We start from the raw sequence: 17,716 nt of genomic DNA, 5'->3' as shown, positions 1-17,716 counted from the left end.
GTGTGTGTGTTCCTATGTGGAGCAAAGGGCTGACTGGAGTGGCACGCAAGATTGTTCAATTGTTTTTAATGAAGAACCTAAATGAGATATTTCTGGGTCTGGATCAGTTCTTCTCCATTTGAAACCACTGCCATTATGGAGATTAGTGAATCTACACAGAGCTGAATGGAAGGTCCAGCTTGGACATGGTAGTCAGGCTGAAGGGACAAGAAAAGTCTGGGAAAGAATCTCACGCACGCACGCACGCACGCACGCACGCACGCACAGCTTGATAACTGGTTAGTGGTTACTAACCACCAGGTGGTTGCCAGCTCTCTGGGACGCAGCATGCAGGGAGAGAGGACCCAAGACCAGACCAGAGAGGGAGGGATAGATAGAAGCAGAGAGAGGGGGAGAACACAAAGGAGGAAGAAGACAGAGGTGGAAGAACTACGGTTAGAGGGAAGGATTTAGGGAGGGAGAGAATGAGGACCATGGGTGGGAGAGAGACAAGTAGGCAGGGAGCAGGGATGAGAGGGAGGGAGGTAGAGAACAGGGATGAGAGAGAGAAAAGGAGGGAGGGAGGGAGGGGAAGGGGTTACAGTAGGATCCAGTCTAACGGTCCAAGACCTTCTGTATAATGAGCCAGCAGAGACTGAGCCAAGCTCAGGGAGTTAGATACACACACACACACACACACACACACACACACACACACACACACACACACACACACACACACACACACACACACACACACACACACACACACACACACACACACACACACACACACACACACACACACACACACACACACCGGAAGGAGGAGGCATACACTCATTCATTGATACAAACGGAGGGAAAGTTGTGAAGAAAGTCACACACACAAGCACACACACACACAGAGCCTAAAATAGTCATACTCACATACTACACACACACTCATTGACCCAAGCAGGAGAAAGGAAGGAAGAGGCAAACACACTCAGGGAGAAAGTAAGAGTGAAGAAACACACACACACACACACACACACACACACACACACACACACACACACACACACACACACACACACACACACACACACACACACACACACACACACACACACACACGGGAGCCCTGAAGAAGCTGAGTGGCCTGGACTGAACCCACAGGCTCCCCTCCTCATGGTCCTCTCAACAGCTAATAATTACACCCCTCTCCAATCCACCATTACCCTGGATACTCTTCTCCTTCTCCCATCTCTCACTCATTCTCTCAATTTCTCTACCTCTTTATTTCCCTCCTCTTTCTCTCTTCCCTCCCTTTATCTCTCTCTCGCTACCTCCTTCTCTCCCTCTCTCTTTCCCCTCTCTTTTTCTCTCTTCCCTGCCTCTCCTACCCTTCCCCCCCGCTCCCTTCTCTCACCTCTAGTCTATCCCATTACCCCAGAGCCCTGGAATCAACTAGGGCCCCTGGAGAGTCTTGAAGAGCCTTAAAATCCTCTGCACATCCATTCACCAGGCATAAGTGTTCCATTTCCATCCTGTCCACGCTACTTGTAACATCATTCAACTTTCTCCCTCCCCTTCTCTCTCCCTCCTCTCACTCTTGTCTTTCTTTGTCTGTCTCTCTTCTTTTCTCTATCTCCTGCTCTCTCTGACCTTACCTTTTATTCAAACCGTTTCTCTCTCTCATGGAGAAAGTCCTTTGGAGACGAGGCATTACTGAAACTCACACAGAGAAAAATGCAGTGTAAAATCCATCAATTCCTCCTTAAAGAAACTCATTTTTTTTTACATGTCTTCACTTTGTGAATTCACTTTGACATCTCTTTGTGAATTCTGTTTCCATGTGTTAAAACCAGCGGTTTTCTATAGTTTATATTTGTTTATTTAACCCTACTTTATTTAACCGTATTTATTTAACCTTACTTTATTTAACCTTATTTTGTCAAAACTTCTGATATTGGCAGAAAGCTTAAATTCTTGTTAATCTAACTGCACTGTCCAATTTACTGTAGCTAGTACAGTGAAAGAATACCATGCTATTGTTTGAGGAGAGTGCACAATTTTCAACATGAAAAGTTATTAATAAACAAATTAGGCACATTTGGGCAGTCTTGACAAAATATTTTGAACATAAATGCAATAGTTCATTGGATCAGTCTAAAACTTTTCACATACACTGCTGCCATCTAGTGGCCAAATTCCAAACTGCACCTTGGCTGGAATAATACATTATGGCCTTTATTTTGCATTTCAAAGATGGTACAAAAACAATACAAAAGAACGGTTGTTTTTTTATTGGTATTATCTTTTACCAGATCTATTGTGTTATATTCTCCTACATTCCTTTCACATTTCCACAAACTTCAGTGTTTCCTTTCAAACGGTACCAAGAATATGCATATCCTTGCTTCAGGGCCTGACCTACTGGCAGTTAGATTTGGGTATGTCATTTTAGGCAAAAAAATGAAAAAAGGGGTGGATCCTTAACTTAGGTCAGAATTGGCCCTAAAGTGTCTCAGAGCAGGAGTGCTGATCTAGGATCAGGTCCTCGCAGTCTTATTCCTTGTGATCTGAAAAGGCTAAACTGATCCAGAAGAAACAGAAAAAAAACACTCAGAAACAGAGTGAAACGGAGATGTTACCTGAACTTGTCCAATAACAAAACCCTCATTTTGATTTTCCCTTGCAATGCATTTTAAAACGTTTTGCTGTTCCCTAATGAACACGACCCATGTGTATTTAATTCAGAAGTAGAGCTGTTTGACTGACTGCAGATTACATCAGTATAGGATTCTACACTGCCCTCTTCTGTCTGACTACCTGATTAACTGATTAATGTTGAATGGTTCCCAACATTTCATGTAATTAGATGGTGCCAATCTTTCCCATTGAAACAGCTTGTGGCGGGGGTGTAACGTTCTGCAGGCCAGGGGATTTCCACTTAGCCTGTTACTTCGGTTGTTGTTATCCTTAACATACAGTGCCTTGCAAAAGTATTCATTCCCCTTGGCGTTTTTCCTTTTTTGTTGCATTACAACCTGTAATTTAAATAGATTTTTATTTGGATTTCATAATGAACATATGCAAAATAGTTCAAATTGTTGAAGTGAAATGAAAAAAATTACTTGTTTCAGAATTTTTTTTAAAATGTGGTGCGTATTCACTCCTTTGCTATGAAGCCCCTAAATAAGATCTGGTGCAACCAATTACCTTCAGAAGTCACATATTTGGTTAAATAAAGTCCACCTGTGTGCAATCTAAGTGTCACATGATCTGTCACATGATCTCAGTATATATACACCTGTTCTGAAAGGCCCCAGAGTCTGCAACACCACCAAGCAAGGGGAACCACCAAGCAAGTGGCACCATGAAGACCAAGGAGCTCTCCAAACAGGTCAGGGACAAAGTTGTGGAGAAGTACAGATCAGGGTTGGGTTATAAAAACAATATCCGAAACTTTTAACATCCCACGGAGCACCATTAAATCTATTATTGAAAAATTGAAAGAATATGGCACCATAACAAACATGCCAAGAGAGGGCCGCCCAACAAAACTCACAGACCAGGCAAGGAGGGCATTCATCAGAGAGGCAACAAAAAGACCAAAGATAACCCTGAAGGAGCTGCAAAGCTCCACAGCAGAGACTGGAGTCTCTGTCCTGAGGACCACTTTAAGCCGTACACCCCACAGAGCTGGGCTTTACGGAAGAGTGGCCAGAAAAAAGCCATTGTTTAAAGAAAGAAATAAGCAAACACGTTTGGTGTTTGCAAAAAGGCATGTGGGACACTCTCCAAATATATGGAAGAAGGTACTCTGATCAGATGAGACTAAAATTGAGCTTTTTGGCCATCAAGGAAAACGCTATGTCTGGAGCAAACCCAACACCTGTCATCACCCCGAGAACACCCCACAGTGAAGTATGGTGGTGGCAACATCATGATGTGGGGATGTTTTTCATCAGCAGGGACTGGGAAACTGGTCAGAATTGATGGATGGCGCTAAATACAGGGATATTCTTGAGGGAAACCTGTTTCAGTCTTCCAGAGATTTGAGACTGGGACGGAGGTTCACCTTCCAGCAGGACAATGACCCTAAGCATACTGCAAAAGCAACACTAGAGTGGTTTAAGGGGAAACATTAAAATGTCTTGGAATGGCCGAGTCAAAGCCCAGACCTCAATCCAACTGAGAATCTGTGGTATGACTTAAAGATGAATGATTTTGGCCTTTCTAGGGAGCTTTTCCTAGCCACTGTGCTTCTACACCTGCATTGCTTTCTGTTTGGGGTTTTAGGTTGGGTTTCTGTACAGCACTTTGAGATATCAGCTGATGTAAGAAGGGCTATATAAATACATTTGATTTGATCTGTACACCAGCGGAATCCATCCAACTTGAATAAGCTGGAGCAGTTTGCCTTGAAGAATGGGCAAAAATCCCAGTGGCTAGATGTGCCAAGCTAATAGAGACATACCCTAAGAGACTTGCAGCTGTGGTTCTACAAAGTGTTGACTTGGAAGGGGTGAATAGTTATGCACGCTCAAGTTTTTTTTTTGTGTCTTATTTCTTGTTTCACAATAAAAAAAATAGTTTGCATCTTCAAAGTGGTAGGCATGTTGTGTAAATCAAATGCAACCCCCCAAAATACATTTTAATTCCAGGTTGTAAGGCAACAAAATAGGAAAAATGCCAAGGAGGGTGAATACTTTCACAAGCCACTGTAAGCCCTTAACCCAGGTTACAATACTAGCAATGTACTGTGCAAAAGGCTCTGTCGTAAAGTTTTCCCTAGGGACAGATCTAGGATCAGCTTAATCTCCCTCAGTGCTAACATTAACCATTTAGTGGGGAAAATGCAAAACTGACCCAAAATCAGCATCTAGAGGGAACTTCACCCTATTCTGGGTAAAACTGTAGGCTACTAAAGATTGCACTTTATGAGTAAGTGAATCCAGGCCAAATCTAAAAGTGCTTTAGTAGAGGTAGGCTATTAGGTTCTTATGGGCTCATCTGTTAGGGGCAGAGGTGTGTTGGAGCAAAGCATAAGTTACTGTTAAGCTCAGAGGCCCCATACACACTGAGGTTGCAGAACACATTTGACAATGGAAGGGATGCAATGGATATTTTAGTGATACAGCACAGAGTTTGCCTGCAAATAAATATTTTACACAATTGTGTAAATCGCCACAGCGGTTGCAATTTTGTACAGAAAAACTATGGGATGTATTATCGCCGCTATGTCAGATGTGTTATGGACCATGTGTATACAGGGCCCAGAGGTTGCTGGAGGACACCCCGAGATTTGAGTGAAACCAATTCATATCAGGGCAACAGACTGCCAAGTGTTTTTAGATAACAAGAGCAACATTCATGGTTTTTCTCTGTGCCACCATGTTTTGGGCTAAGTAAACCCTTGGCAGAGACTGTCATCTTGTTTACGAAATGGTTTCGCGAGCAAATTCAAGAAAACCTCAATCAGTACTGTAGCTTCTGTTCAGGCCAGGGTCTCTCCGAAGTGAGAAAGACAGTTACTGCCTATTGCTGATCCGGGAAGCTTTATTCAGTACGTTAGAGATTGGATCTGGGTTAGATACCTGATCTGATATGCTTCATTGGTTTTCAAACAATATTATATTTTCTAGGAGGTTGCATTTACCTACCACTCTCTGCATACATGTTGTCCAGAGTTGCACACTGTGTGTGTGTGTAAAGGTTCAATGGTGTGTGCATGTGGATCACTGGTGTGTGTTTGTGTAGGTTCAATGTTCTGTGTGTATATGTAATACCTGGCATGGTATGGTACAAGCACCCTGTATTCCTCCCTCCAGGTGGGACCCCTGTCAGCGCTCCCTTCATTAATCCATCATCCCTCCCTCCATCCTTTCATCCCTCATCAGCGGTCAGGTTACAGCAAGGCTGTGTTGGAGAACTTGCCTACCCCCTACCTCTCTCCCCATATTGCTACACCCACCCACCTACCCCCCATCTCTCCACGTTCCCCTCTCAACGTGCCCCCTCTATCCCTCTGTATCCTTCTCACAATCTGCCTTCCCCGAATGAGGGGAGAGGGTGGGTTGAAAAAGAGAAGGGGAGAGAGGGAGGAAAGAAGGAGAGAGGGGGGAGAGAAGGAGAGCGAGGAGAAAGATGGGGAGAGAAGGAGAGCGAGAGGGGGAGAGAAGGAAAGAGGGGGGGGAGAAGGAGAGATAGGGGGAGAGAAGGAGAGAGAGAGCGGGAAAGAGAGTCTTGGGAGAGAAGGAGAGCGAGAGGGGGAGAGAAGGAAAGAGGGGGGGGAGAAGGAGAGATAGGGGGAGAGAAGGAGAGAGAGAGCGGGAAAGAGAGTCTTGGGAGAGAAGGAGAGCGAGAGGGGGAGAGAAGGAAAGAGGGGGGGAGAAGGAGAGATAGGGGGAGAGAAGGAGAAGGAGAGAGAGAGGGGGAAAAGAGCGTCTTGGGAAAGAAGGAGAGGATAGTCAAATGTAGGAGATTGGGGGATGTAGGCAAGTCTCTTACAAGCAACATTTAGTTGATCCCATTCGATAGACACAGCAGGCAGGTTGGATAAGAGGTCAATAAACTTCCATTCAACACAGGCTTCTACTATTAGAAGAAGTTTATTCATGGTCGTACAGTATATACACAATACAGTATATTTACACTGAAGAGGATTTGAACATATTACACCATCTCACTGACACAGCAGTGAAGTTAGCAAACCCTCCCATGTTGGTATCAACACACTGGATGTCCCAAATGGAACCCTACTCAGTGCACTACTTTTGACCAGGGCCCATAGTGCACTATGTAGGGAATAGGGTGCCATTTGGGATTCAGCCTCAATACACAATATAGTACTGGCAACTTCAAGCGCCAACACTTGAAGTAAAACTGACGGACATCAAACTCCTACACATAGTTAACCCTGACTTCTGTCTACAGTTTTGTTACTTGTTAAATGCACAAGTCAGAGTTTAGCCCAGCAGCAGAAAATGTTTAAAATCTAATGAACCCTTCATCTAATGTCTATCTGAGCTAGTGTGAGAGATTGGTATAGGAGAGTGTCATTGGTTTAGAGACAGTCCCAGTCTCTATACTGCAGGGCAGGGGTGAGTCCTTTCTGCTGTGTCCTTGGTCTGTTGGGAGATGACTTATGAGGAAACAGAACTGCTCACGGTGTTGTTTACTCATATATCTCACACACACAACCCAGCTGAGTGTTACGTTCCACTGTCCTGTGAAGTGAGGAGACTCTGTGTTCAGTAGATCTGGGACACGTGTCTTTACGGCCCGTTTTGTCCTACCATCTGTTTTATGGTTGCACAACTCCAGTAACCTTCCCAAAATCCCCAGGTTTTCCACAAATCCTGGTTGGTAGATTCTGGATTTCTTGAAAACCTGGCATCTTTGGTAGTTACCGGAGAATTGCAACCCTAGTCCCTTCTATCTTCAGGCTCAGGTTTAACTGGTAGTCAATCCATCTTAGTGATGCTCCAGAGGGGGAAGTGTGGGGCGTGTTGGGGGCACACAGGGGGTTTGGGCCCAAGCTATGACAGGATGAGGCACCCCCCCCCCCATTCCTGAGACTCCTCTCAACATATACCAATCTCTCCTATCCTCTCTTTTGCGTCACCATCTCCCTCACCCCTCCTTGTCACTCTGATGTCAGAGCTCCGCGGCCCCCTGCTCTGAACACTGGGGGCCTGTGAACTCTCTCTCTCTCTCTCTCTCTCTCTCTCTCTCTCTCTCTCTCTCTCTCTCTCTCTCTCTCTCTCTCTCTCTCTCTCTCTCTCTCTCTCTCTCTCTCTCTCTCTCTCTCTCTCTCTCTCTCTCTCTCTCTCTCTCTCTCTCTCTCTCTCTCTCTCTCTCTCTCAGACAGAGAGCTATGATTCTGTGACTGCTAGCCTCTGCCTGGGACACCACGGCCGGTGCCGTACAACGGCTACCTTCTTTTCCTCATGCTGGTCTCCAGCCTCCCCAGCTCCTCGTAGGACTGGTAGAAGACCTCTAGCTCACGGGGGCCCCAGCCCCGCCAGACACACAGGCACCAGGCCCTATTTTCGTTGCGAAAGCCACACACAACCGTGTCCTTTGCCACCAGTGTGGCCTCCTCCAGGGTCCTGAGAGGGAGTAAAGAGCGAGGGAGGGAAGAGTAATAGAAAGAGAGAAGGGTGAAATAGGGAGGAGGGAAAGAGAGAGTTAAACATTGAAATTAGTGTGGATGTGTGGATTCTCCCTAGAAGTAGCCAGGCTTTACTGAGAAGAGGTTCCCTGGAAGGCTACTGAGGAGTACACTGAGGAGTACACTGAGGAGTACACACAACACCCTGTTTACATAGGATTTCTATCTCTAGGTAGGAGGTGCCCTAAGGCACACATCTAGAATGGACTTACCTTCCCTAAAACCTGACTTCAACTCAGAATCTTAGATGAGTGTTTAAAGTGCCAGGTTAATACATACTTTCCAGAAATGACACAAACAGGTAAATCATCGCCCTCCTGATTTATGTAGGACATGACACAAACACTCTGGGAAGAGGGAAGGCTTCCACATAGCTTGTTGCCGTGTTGCGTGCTTAACCATGCATCATATACACACCCACAAATTATCTTCCTGCTACTGTTGTTTCATGTGTTGTAGCTTACCAAGACTACCATCATCCTCTCTGGTACGCACTGTAATCTACAACACCGATGGTTACATGCCATCTACAACACCGATGGTTACATGCCATCTACAACACTGATGGTTACATGCCATCTACAACACTGATGGTTACATGCCATCTACAACACTGATGGTTACATGCCATCTACAACACTGATGGTTACATGCCATCTACAACACCGATGGTTACATGCCATCTACAACACTGATGGTTACATGCCATCTACAACACTGATGGTTACATGCCATCTACAACACTGATGGTTACATGCCATCTACAACACTGATGGTTACATGCCATCTACAACACTGATGGTTACATGCCATCTACAACACTGATGGTTACATGCCATCTACAACACTGATGGTTACATGCCATCTACAACACTGATGGTTACATGCCATCTACAACACTGATGGTTACATGCCATCTACAACACTGATGGTTACATGCCATCTACAACACTACGATGGTTACATGCCATCTACAACACTGATGGTTACATGCCATCTACAACACTGATGGTTACATGCCATCTACAACACTGATGGTTACATGCCATCTACAACACTGATGGTTACATGCCATCTACAACACTGATGGTTACATGTCATCTACAACACTGATGGTTACATGCCATCTACAACACTGACACTGATGGTTACATGCCATCTACAACACTGATGGTTACATGCCATCTACAACACTGATGGTTACATGCCATCTACAACACTGATGGTTACATGCCATCTACAACACTGATGGTTACATGCCATCTACAACACTGATGGTTACATGCCATCTACAACACTGATGGTTACATGCCATCTACAACACTGATGGTTACATGCCATCTACAACACTGATGGTTACATGCCATCTACAACACTGATGGTTACATGCCATCTACAACACTGATGGTTACATGCCATCTACAACACTGATGGTTACATGCCATCTACAACACTGATGGTTACATGCCATCTACAACACTGATGGTTACATGCCATCTACAACACTGATGGTTACATGCCATCTACAACACTCTACAACACTGATGGTTACATGCCATCTACAACACTGATGGTTACATGCCATCTACAACACTGATGGTTACATGCCATCTACAACACTGATGGTTACATGCCATCTGATGGTTACATGCATCTACAACACTGATGGTTACATGCCATCTACAACACTGATGGTTACATGCCATCTACAACACTGATGGTTACATGCATCTACAACACTGATCTTACATGCACTACAACACTGATGGTTACATGCCATCTACAACACTGATGGTTACATGCCATCTACAACACTGATGGTTACATGCCATCTACAACACTGATGGTTACATGCCATCTACAACACTGATGGTTACATGCCATCTACAACACTGATGGTTACATGCCATCTACAACACTGATGGTTACATGCCATCTACAACACTGATGGTTACATGCCATCTACAACACTGATGGTTACATGCCATCTACAACACTGATGGTTACATGCCATCTACAACACTGATGGTTACATGCCATCTACAACACTGATGGTTACATGCCATCTACAACACTGATGGTTACATGCCATCTACAACACCGATGGTTACATGCCATCTACAACACTGATGGTTACATGCCATCTACAACACTGATGGTTACATGCCATCTACAACACTGATGGTTACATGCCATCTACAACACTGATGGTTACATGCCATCTACAACACTGATGGTTACATGCCATCTACAACACTGATGGTTACATGCCATCTACAACACTGATGGTTACATGCCATCTACAACACTGATGGTTACATGCCATCTACAACACTGATGGTTACATGCCATCTACAACACTGATGGTTACATGCCATCTACAACACTGATGGTTACATGCATCTACAACACTGATGGTTACATGCCATCTACAACACTGATGGTTACATGCCATCTACAACACTGATGGTTACATGCCATCTACAACACTGATGGTTACATGCCATCTACAACACTGATGGTTACATGCCATCTACAACACTGATGGTTACATGCCATCTACAACACTGATGGTTACATGCCATCTACAACACTGATGGTTACATGCCATCTACAACACTGATGGTTACATGCCATCTACAACACTGATGGTTACATGCCATCTACAACACTGATGGTTACATGCCATCTACAACACTGATGGTTACATGCCATCTACAACACTGATGGTTACATGCCATCTACAACACTGATGGTTACATGCCATCTACAACACTGATGGTTACATGCATCTACAACACTGATGGTTACATGCCATCTACAACACTGATGGTTACATGCCATCTACAACACTGATGGTTACATGCCATCTACAACACTGATGGTTACATGCCATCTACAACACTGATGGTTACATGCCATCTACAACACTGATGGTTACATGCCATCTACAACACTGATGGTTACATGCCATCTACAACACTGATGGTTACATGCCATCTACAACACTGATGGTTACATGCCATCTACAACACTGATGGTTACATGCCATCTACAACACTGATGGTTACATGCCATCTACAACACTGATGGTTACATGCCATCTACAACACTGATGGTTACATGCCATCTACACTATGATGGTTACATGCCATCTACACTGATGGTTACATGCCATCTACAACACTGATGGTTACATGCCATCTACAACACTGATGGTTACATGCCATCTACAACACCGATGGTTACATGCCATCTACAACACTGATGGTTACATGCCATCTACAACACTGATGGTTACATGCCATCTACAACACTGATGGTTACATGCCATCTACAACACTGATGGTTACATGCCATCTACAACACTGATGGTTACATGCCATCTACAACACTGATGGTTACATGCCATCTACAACACTGATGGTTACATGCCATCTACAACACTGATGGTTACATGCCATCTACAACACTGATGGTTACATGCCATCTACAACACTGATGGTTACATGCCATCTACAACAAAATCTACACACAATAGCGGTATCGCCATAGAGAATGATGAAGACTTTCGTAATGCCCTGTAAAGCCTTTATAAGTTGTAGTTTGTTTCAAATGGGATGAAATTGATACAGAGACCGTGTTCGATAGCATTACATATGTGGTGCATTGTGGGTAATTGTGACTGATTGATCTACAAATCACCTTGCATCCTAAATAACGAGTCATTATGATTTGTAAATCAGTCAGTCAGTCTACAGTGGATGTGAAACAAGCCCAGTATCTCCAGCGTGTTTCTCACAGACTTTCCTGTCTTCCTGCGACCCTATGGCCAGACCTCAACCTGTCCCTGGTGCTACTAGTCTAAATGGGATCTATATTGAAGTTGAAATTGAAATGGCTAAGGTAAGGGCTAATGTTAAAGTTAGGGTATGGGTTAAGGTTAGGGATGTCCTAAGGATCCCAGATAGCACTAACCCCCTGACAACCACTGCTTATTAAGGACCTCGGCTTTGGGTGGCCCTTTCATTGCCTGCTGCTAAAACCTCACGCACACACACTGACACACGTACACGCATGCACTTCAGACAGAAGTCCTCTTCTGCTGTAGCTAAAACAGCTGCTGGAACGTTTATAGGAATAATTACAGAGTGGAGGAAAACCTTGTTAAGCACATGATGAGGGATCTCTGCTGGGTCTTTATTGAAGCTGAATCAGCAAATTAATCTCCAGCTCCTTTTCTTGCTGTGCCAGAAAGTGTGTACGTCCCAAATTGCACCTTATTCCCTATGTAGTGCAATACTTTTGACGAGGGCACACAATAGGGAACAGGGTGCTACTACATATGGACTAGGGGTCCATTTGGGATGTAGCCAGACAGTTCTGCTGGCCTACTTTGCTACAGCAGATAAAGAGGTCCAACACTCCACAGGTCTGGAATGAGGCCTGATTTTCACTGTTAACACCATGGCTGGATCCCAAATGGAACCCCATGCCCTACATAGGGCCCATAGGTGTTCTGGTCAAAAGTAGTGCACTCTATAGAGCAAAGGGTGCCATTTGGGATGCATCCCGTGGCTTGGACGGGGCAATGTGCCGGTGTTACGGTAGAAAGACATTGCCCTGACATTTGGGATGCATCCCGTGGCTTGGACGGGGCAATGTGCCGGTGTTACGGTAGAAAGACATTGCCCTGACATTTGGTTCCGCCCCTGTATTAAAATTCTAAATCAAATAACTAAATGATCCTTGGTATGACCTTCTTAAAACAATTCCATATAGCTTAGTAGAACCCCCACCCCCTCTTTCCCCCGGCTTAGACTGTAATGGGTTAACCAATGGAGCACTTTCCCACACTGTTTCGTTGATTGTTATAATTGCATTGGGGATTCTTTGTGTGGTGCAATCTATTTGAAAGTGACTATAATTTACAGCAGGTGTCTTCAACTGCACTTCCTGGAGCATGGAGGGTCTCTGTTCTGCTTCCCAGACAATGGCCAAGGTGCAAAAAAGATTGAAGAACAGATATGACATCATCGTTTGACCACTATCCAGGCTTTAAACTACGGCGCGCGACATGGTTCAGTGTGCCTATAAATCAGCATGTGCTAATGACGACACAAAAATAGAGCAACAGAAAGTATAGTACAATACCGCAAAATCCCCAAATGAGGCGTTTATGGTAAATACATGGGGGTAATTATACATCTTTGCCATTAAGGCCAAAGGTGTATAATATCTTACACTATCGTGCCGACCCCAACGGAACTGTGCTGGCTCAGACGGTCTTTTCCAGCAGGGTTACAGCTACTATGGTGGATACGTAACCAGGCCAGCCCAGTACGGCTCTGCTCGGCAGGATGGAGAGGCTACTACTGAAGGAGAAGCTGTAGTCAACAGACACTGTGGCCCTCGAAGGCTAGGAATGGGATACCTGCTCTAGAGCATGAACCCATACGGTAGCATCTACAATTGGGTACATCCTATGGATACATCCTACGGATTGGGTACATCCCATGGATACATCCTACGGATTGGATACATCCTACGGATTGGGTACATCCTATGGATACATCCTACGGATTGGGTACATCCTATGGATACATCCTACGGATTGGGTACATCCCATGGATACATCCTACGGATTGGATACATCCTACGGATTGGGTACATCCTATGGATACATCCTACGGATTGGTTACATCCTATGGATAAATCCTACGGATTGGGTACATCCCATGGATACATCCTACGGATTGGGTACATCCCATGGATACATCCTACGGATTGGATACATCCTACGGATTGGGTACATCCTATGGATACATCCTACGGATTGGGTACATCCCATGGATACATCCTACGGATTGGATACATCCTACGGATTGGGTACATCCTATGGATACATCCTACGGATTGGGTACATCCCATGGATACATCCTACGGATTGGATACATCCTACGGATTGGGTACATCCTATGTATACATCCTATGGATTGGGTACATCCTATGGATACATCCTATGGATTGGGTACATCCTATGGATACATCATATGGATTGGGTACATCCTATGGGTACATCCTATGGATTGGGTACATCCTATGGATACATCCTATGGATTGGGTACATCCTATGGATACATCCTACGGATTGGGTACATCCCATGGATACATCCTACGGATTGGGTACATCCTATGTATACATCCTATGGATTGGGTACATCCTATGGATACATCCTATGGATTGGGTACATCCTATGGATACATCATATGGATTGGGTACATCCTATGGGTACATCCTATGGATTGGGTACATCCTATGTATACATCCTATGGATTGGGTACATCCTATGGATACATCCTATGGATTGGGTACATCCTATGGATACATCCTATGGATTGGGTACATCCTATGGATACATCCTATGGATTGGGTACATCCTATGGATACATCCTATGGATTGGGTACATCCTATGGGTACATCCTATGGATTGGGTACATCCTATGGATACATCCTATGGATTGGGTACATCCTATGGATACATCCTATGGATTGGGTACATCCTATGGATTGGGTACATCCTATGGATTGGGTACATCCTATGGATTGGGTACATCCTATGGGGGTACATCCTATGGTTACATCCTATGGATTGGGTACATCCTATGGTTACATCCTATGGATTGGGTACATCCTATGGATTGGGTACATCCTATGGGTACATCCTATGGGTACATCCTATGGATTCCAAAGGAAATATCATTGAGGCCAGTGCTGCTCCACCCTCTTCCTGGAGATATACCATCCTGTAGGTCTCAGTCCAGCCCCAACCTGACATACCTGATTCAGCTAGTTAAGGTCTTGGTAAGCAGCTAATAAACTACGGTGTGCTAAATAACGGTTGGACTGAAACCCTGCAGGACGGTAGCGCTCCAAGGCAGCAGCCCTGATCTAGCCTATCAGAGGGCAAGGGAGGGCTATTACCATATTCACAAAACCTATCCAGACTTCTCAGATTTAAAAGCATTGTCTAGGGGGTGGGGCTAGGAGTGGATTTGTAACTGGCTGTTCCATCAGCATGGTGGAAGCTGATTGGACAGACAGTCTACACACCTCACTGGCTATCAAAAAGAATGGATGCATCTCAAACTGTCCCTTTAGACTATTGAGAAACAGCCTTCCTGACAGGATATGACCTCACCCGTAAGAGGAAGTTCCAGGGGGGCAGAGCACAGCGATGACACGCCCCCTGAGCTGTCCTGTCTGCCGCTGGACCTCGATCACCATCACGTCACCACCACTCCTGGAACACAACACAGTAGTGACTAAAGATCTGTTCTTGGCAGAGTCAAATAGGTAGTGTTTCAGTGGGGCTGACCACGTAGATTATACTCATAGATTCTAATTATACTCTGATTCAAATCACTTCTTGCTGATTCGAGTATTGTCTCAATAATGACAAAGAAGCCCAAAACGTGTCTGCTGCAGAGGGACAAGACAAAGCCATTATAAAATATATTGGCTCACCATTAACTAGAAAGTTAGATCGAGAACAAGCTATAGCTGACTAGCACAACAACTAACGGTAGCAATCATGGTCACTTTGCACATTTTTTATTTTTATGTTTGACATACTTGGTTAATTGAATAGTATTTTGTAAATGACAAACCTTATTCAAAACTCTAAATTGTGATTTGAGGACAGACCTAAGTCTCATCTGTTGGCATATTTCCACCATAAGACTTTACCCCAGTGTTTGGCCTAAAGACATAGATAGACCTTAGTGTTTCACCCTCTGAAGCCTGACCCAAAACAAGTCTACTCTGGGCCAGAAAAAGACCCTGACCTGGATCCAGACTGGGACATTTGGGCCTTTTCGAAAAAGCCTTTTCCTTCACAAAAGGAACCGTTCAGATATTTCAGTGGTTGTTGATTCTGCTCTTCATGTCTTTAGTGTCAGCCCGAGCTATGGAAACACAACTTCCCCTAAATAACAACTAGTGCTTACATCCAAAACAGATTGGAGTAGGACCAGACAGACCAGATGGGAATGTTGCAGTATCAGATCTCACAACGCCTGGAGGAGTGTTAATGTCTCAGGAACCACCTAAATATGGTATAGCAATCTTTTCTTGACTGCAAAAAAGTGTGTTGTAAGACAGTGTGACATGCTGCGTTTGTGTGTGAAGCATTGTGGGTACCTGGGGATCCAAAGGGTTCCATTGACAGCCAGCACAGTGAGGGCCTGCAGGTGGGGGGGGGTGGTGGTAAAGGTTGTGGTGGGGTCAGAGTTCACCACAGGGTCAGGGTCGTCTGGGTGGTCCTGAGGCCTCTCTTCCTCCTCAGTGGAAAAAGGCATACTGCTGGAACTAGCCAATGAGCTGAGCGCGCAGGAACTGGATCTGTCCAATCCCAGCGGCTCTGACAAGGGACCGGATCGGTCAAATCCCAGCGAAGGGGTGGAGTCAGAGGAGATGGAGCAGTAGTCCGTCAGCGAATCCTGGTGCTGGATGATCTGAGTTCCCGCCTCCTCGCTGTAGATCAGCGTCACTTTGTCGTTTGGACATTCCTCCTCCTCCTCATCTAGACTCTTCCTCTTTGAGTCAAGGTCAGGACTAGTAGTCATGGTAACCCCTGCAGGTCGCTGTACAGTGAACACGTCCCGGAGAGGGTTGGCGTCTCCACAGCTGGAATGACGAAATTACATTTGTATTACGTGTATGTATTGGTCACATGGTCTGTTGCATAGTAAAATTGTGTCTTGGCTGTGTATTTGTATTTATTATGGATCCCTATTATAAATTGTGTCTTGGCTGTGTATTTGTACCGCTTATCCTATAGCTGTGTCCTAATACCACCAGCGTATCTTATAGCTGTGTCCTACCTACCAGAGCGTATCTTATAGCTGTGTCCTACCTACCACCAGCGTATCCTATAGATGTGTCCTACCTACCACCAGCGTATCCTATAGATGTGTCCTACCTACCACCAGCGTATCTTATAGATGTGTCCTACCTACCACCAGCGTATCTTATAGATGTGTCCTACCTACCACCAGCGTATCCTATAGATGTGTCCTACCTACCACCAGCGTATCTTATAGATGTGTCCTACCTACCACCAGCGTATCCTATAGATGTGTCCTACCTACCACCAGCGTATCCTATAGATGTGTCCTACCTACCACCAGCGTATCCTATAGATGTGTCCTACCTACCACCAGCGTATCCTATAGCTGTGTCCTACCTACCACCAGCGTATCCTATAGATGTGTCCTACCTACCACCAGCGTATCCTATAGATGTGTCCTACCTACCACCAGCGTATCCTATAGATGTGTCCTACCTACCACCAGCGTATCCTAAGATGTGTCCTACCTACCACCAGCGTATCTTATAGCTGTGTCCTACCTACCACCAGCGTATCCTATAGATGTGTCCTACCTACCACCAGCGTATCTTATAGATGTGTCCTACCTACCACCAGCGTATCCTATAGATGTGTCCTACCTACCACCAGCGTATCTTATAGATGTGTCCTACCTACCACCAGCGTATCCTATAGATG

At 44.9% G+C, this 17,716-nt stretch overlaps 1 pseudogene across 1 annotated transcript in view; it reads right to left on the bottom strand.

Annotated features, from left to right (window-relative positions):
• Positions 1-6,562: 6,562 nt before the first annotated feature.
• Positions 6,563-17,716, bottom strand: part of LOC127926167 (leucine-rich repeat serine/threonine-protein kinase 1-like) — a 66,557-nt pseudogene continuing 55,403 nt past the window's right edge. Inside the window, exons 12-14 of the transcript XR_008123507.1 lie at positions 16,351-16,836; positions 15,350-15,451; positions 6,563-8,084 (exon numbers count right to left, since the gene is read on the bottom strand). The product of XR_008123507.1 is annotated as a leucine-rich repeat serine/threonine-protein kinase 1-like (transcript). The remainder of the gene's footprint in view (positions 8,085-15,349; positions 15,452-16,350; positions 16,837-17,716) is intronic.

The sequence above is a fragment of the Oncorhynchus keta genome, unplaced genomic scaffold (genome assembly GCF_023373465.1).
Source record: "Oncorhynchus keta strain PuntledgeMale-10-30-2019 unplaced genomic scaffold, Oket_V2 Un_contig_7046_pilon_pilon, whole genome shotgun sequence".
Taxonomy (NCBI): domain Eukaryota; kingdom Metazoa; phylum Chordata; class Actinopteri; order Salmoniformes; family Salmonidae; genus Oncorhynchus; species Oncorhynchus keta.
This window is presented reverse-complemented; position numbering and strand designations above follow the sequence as displayed.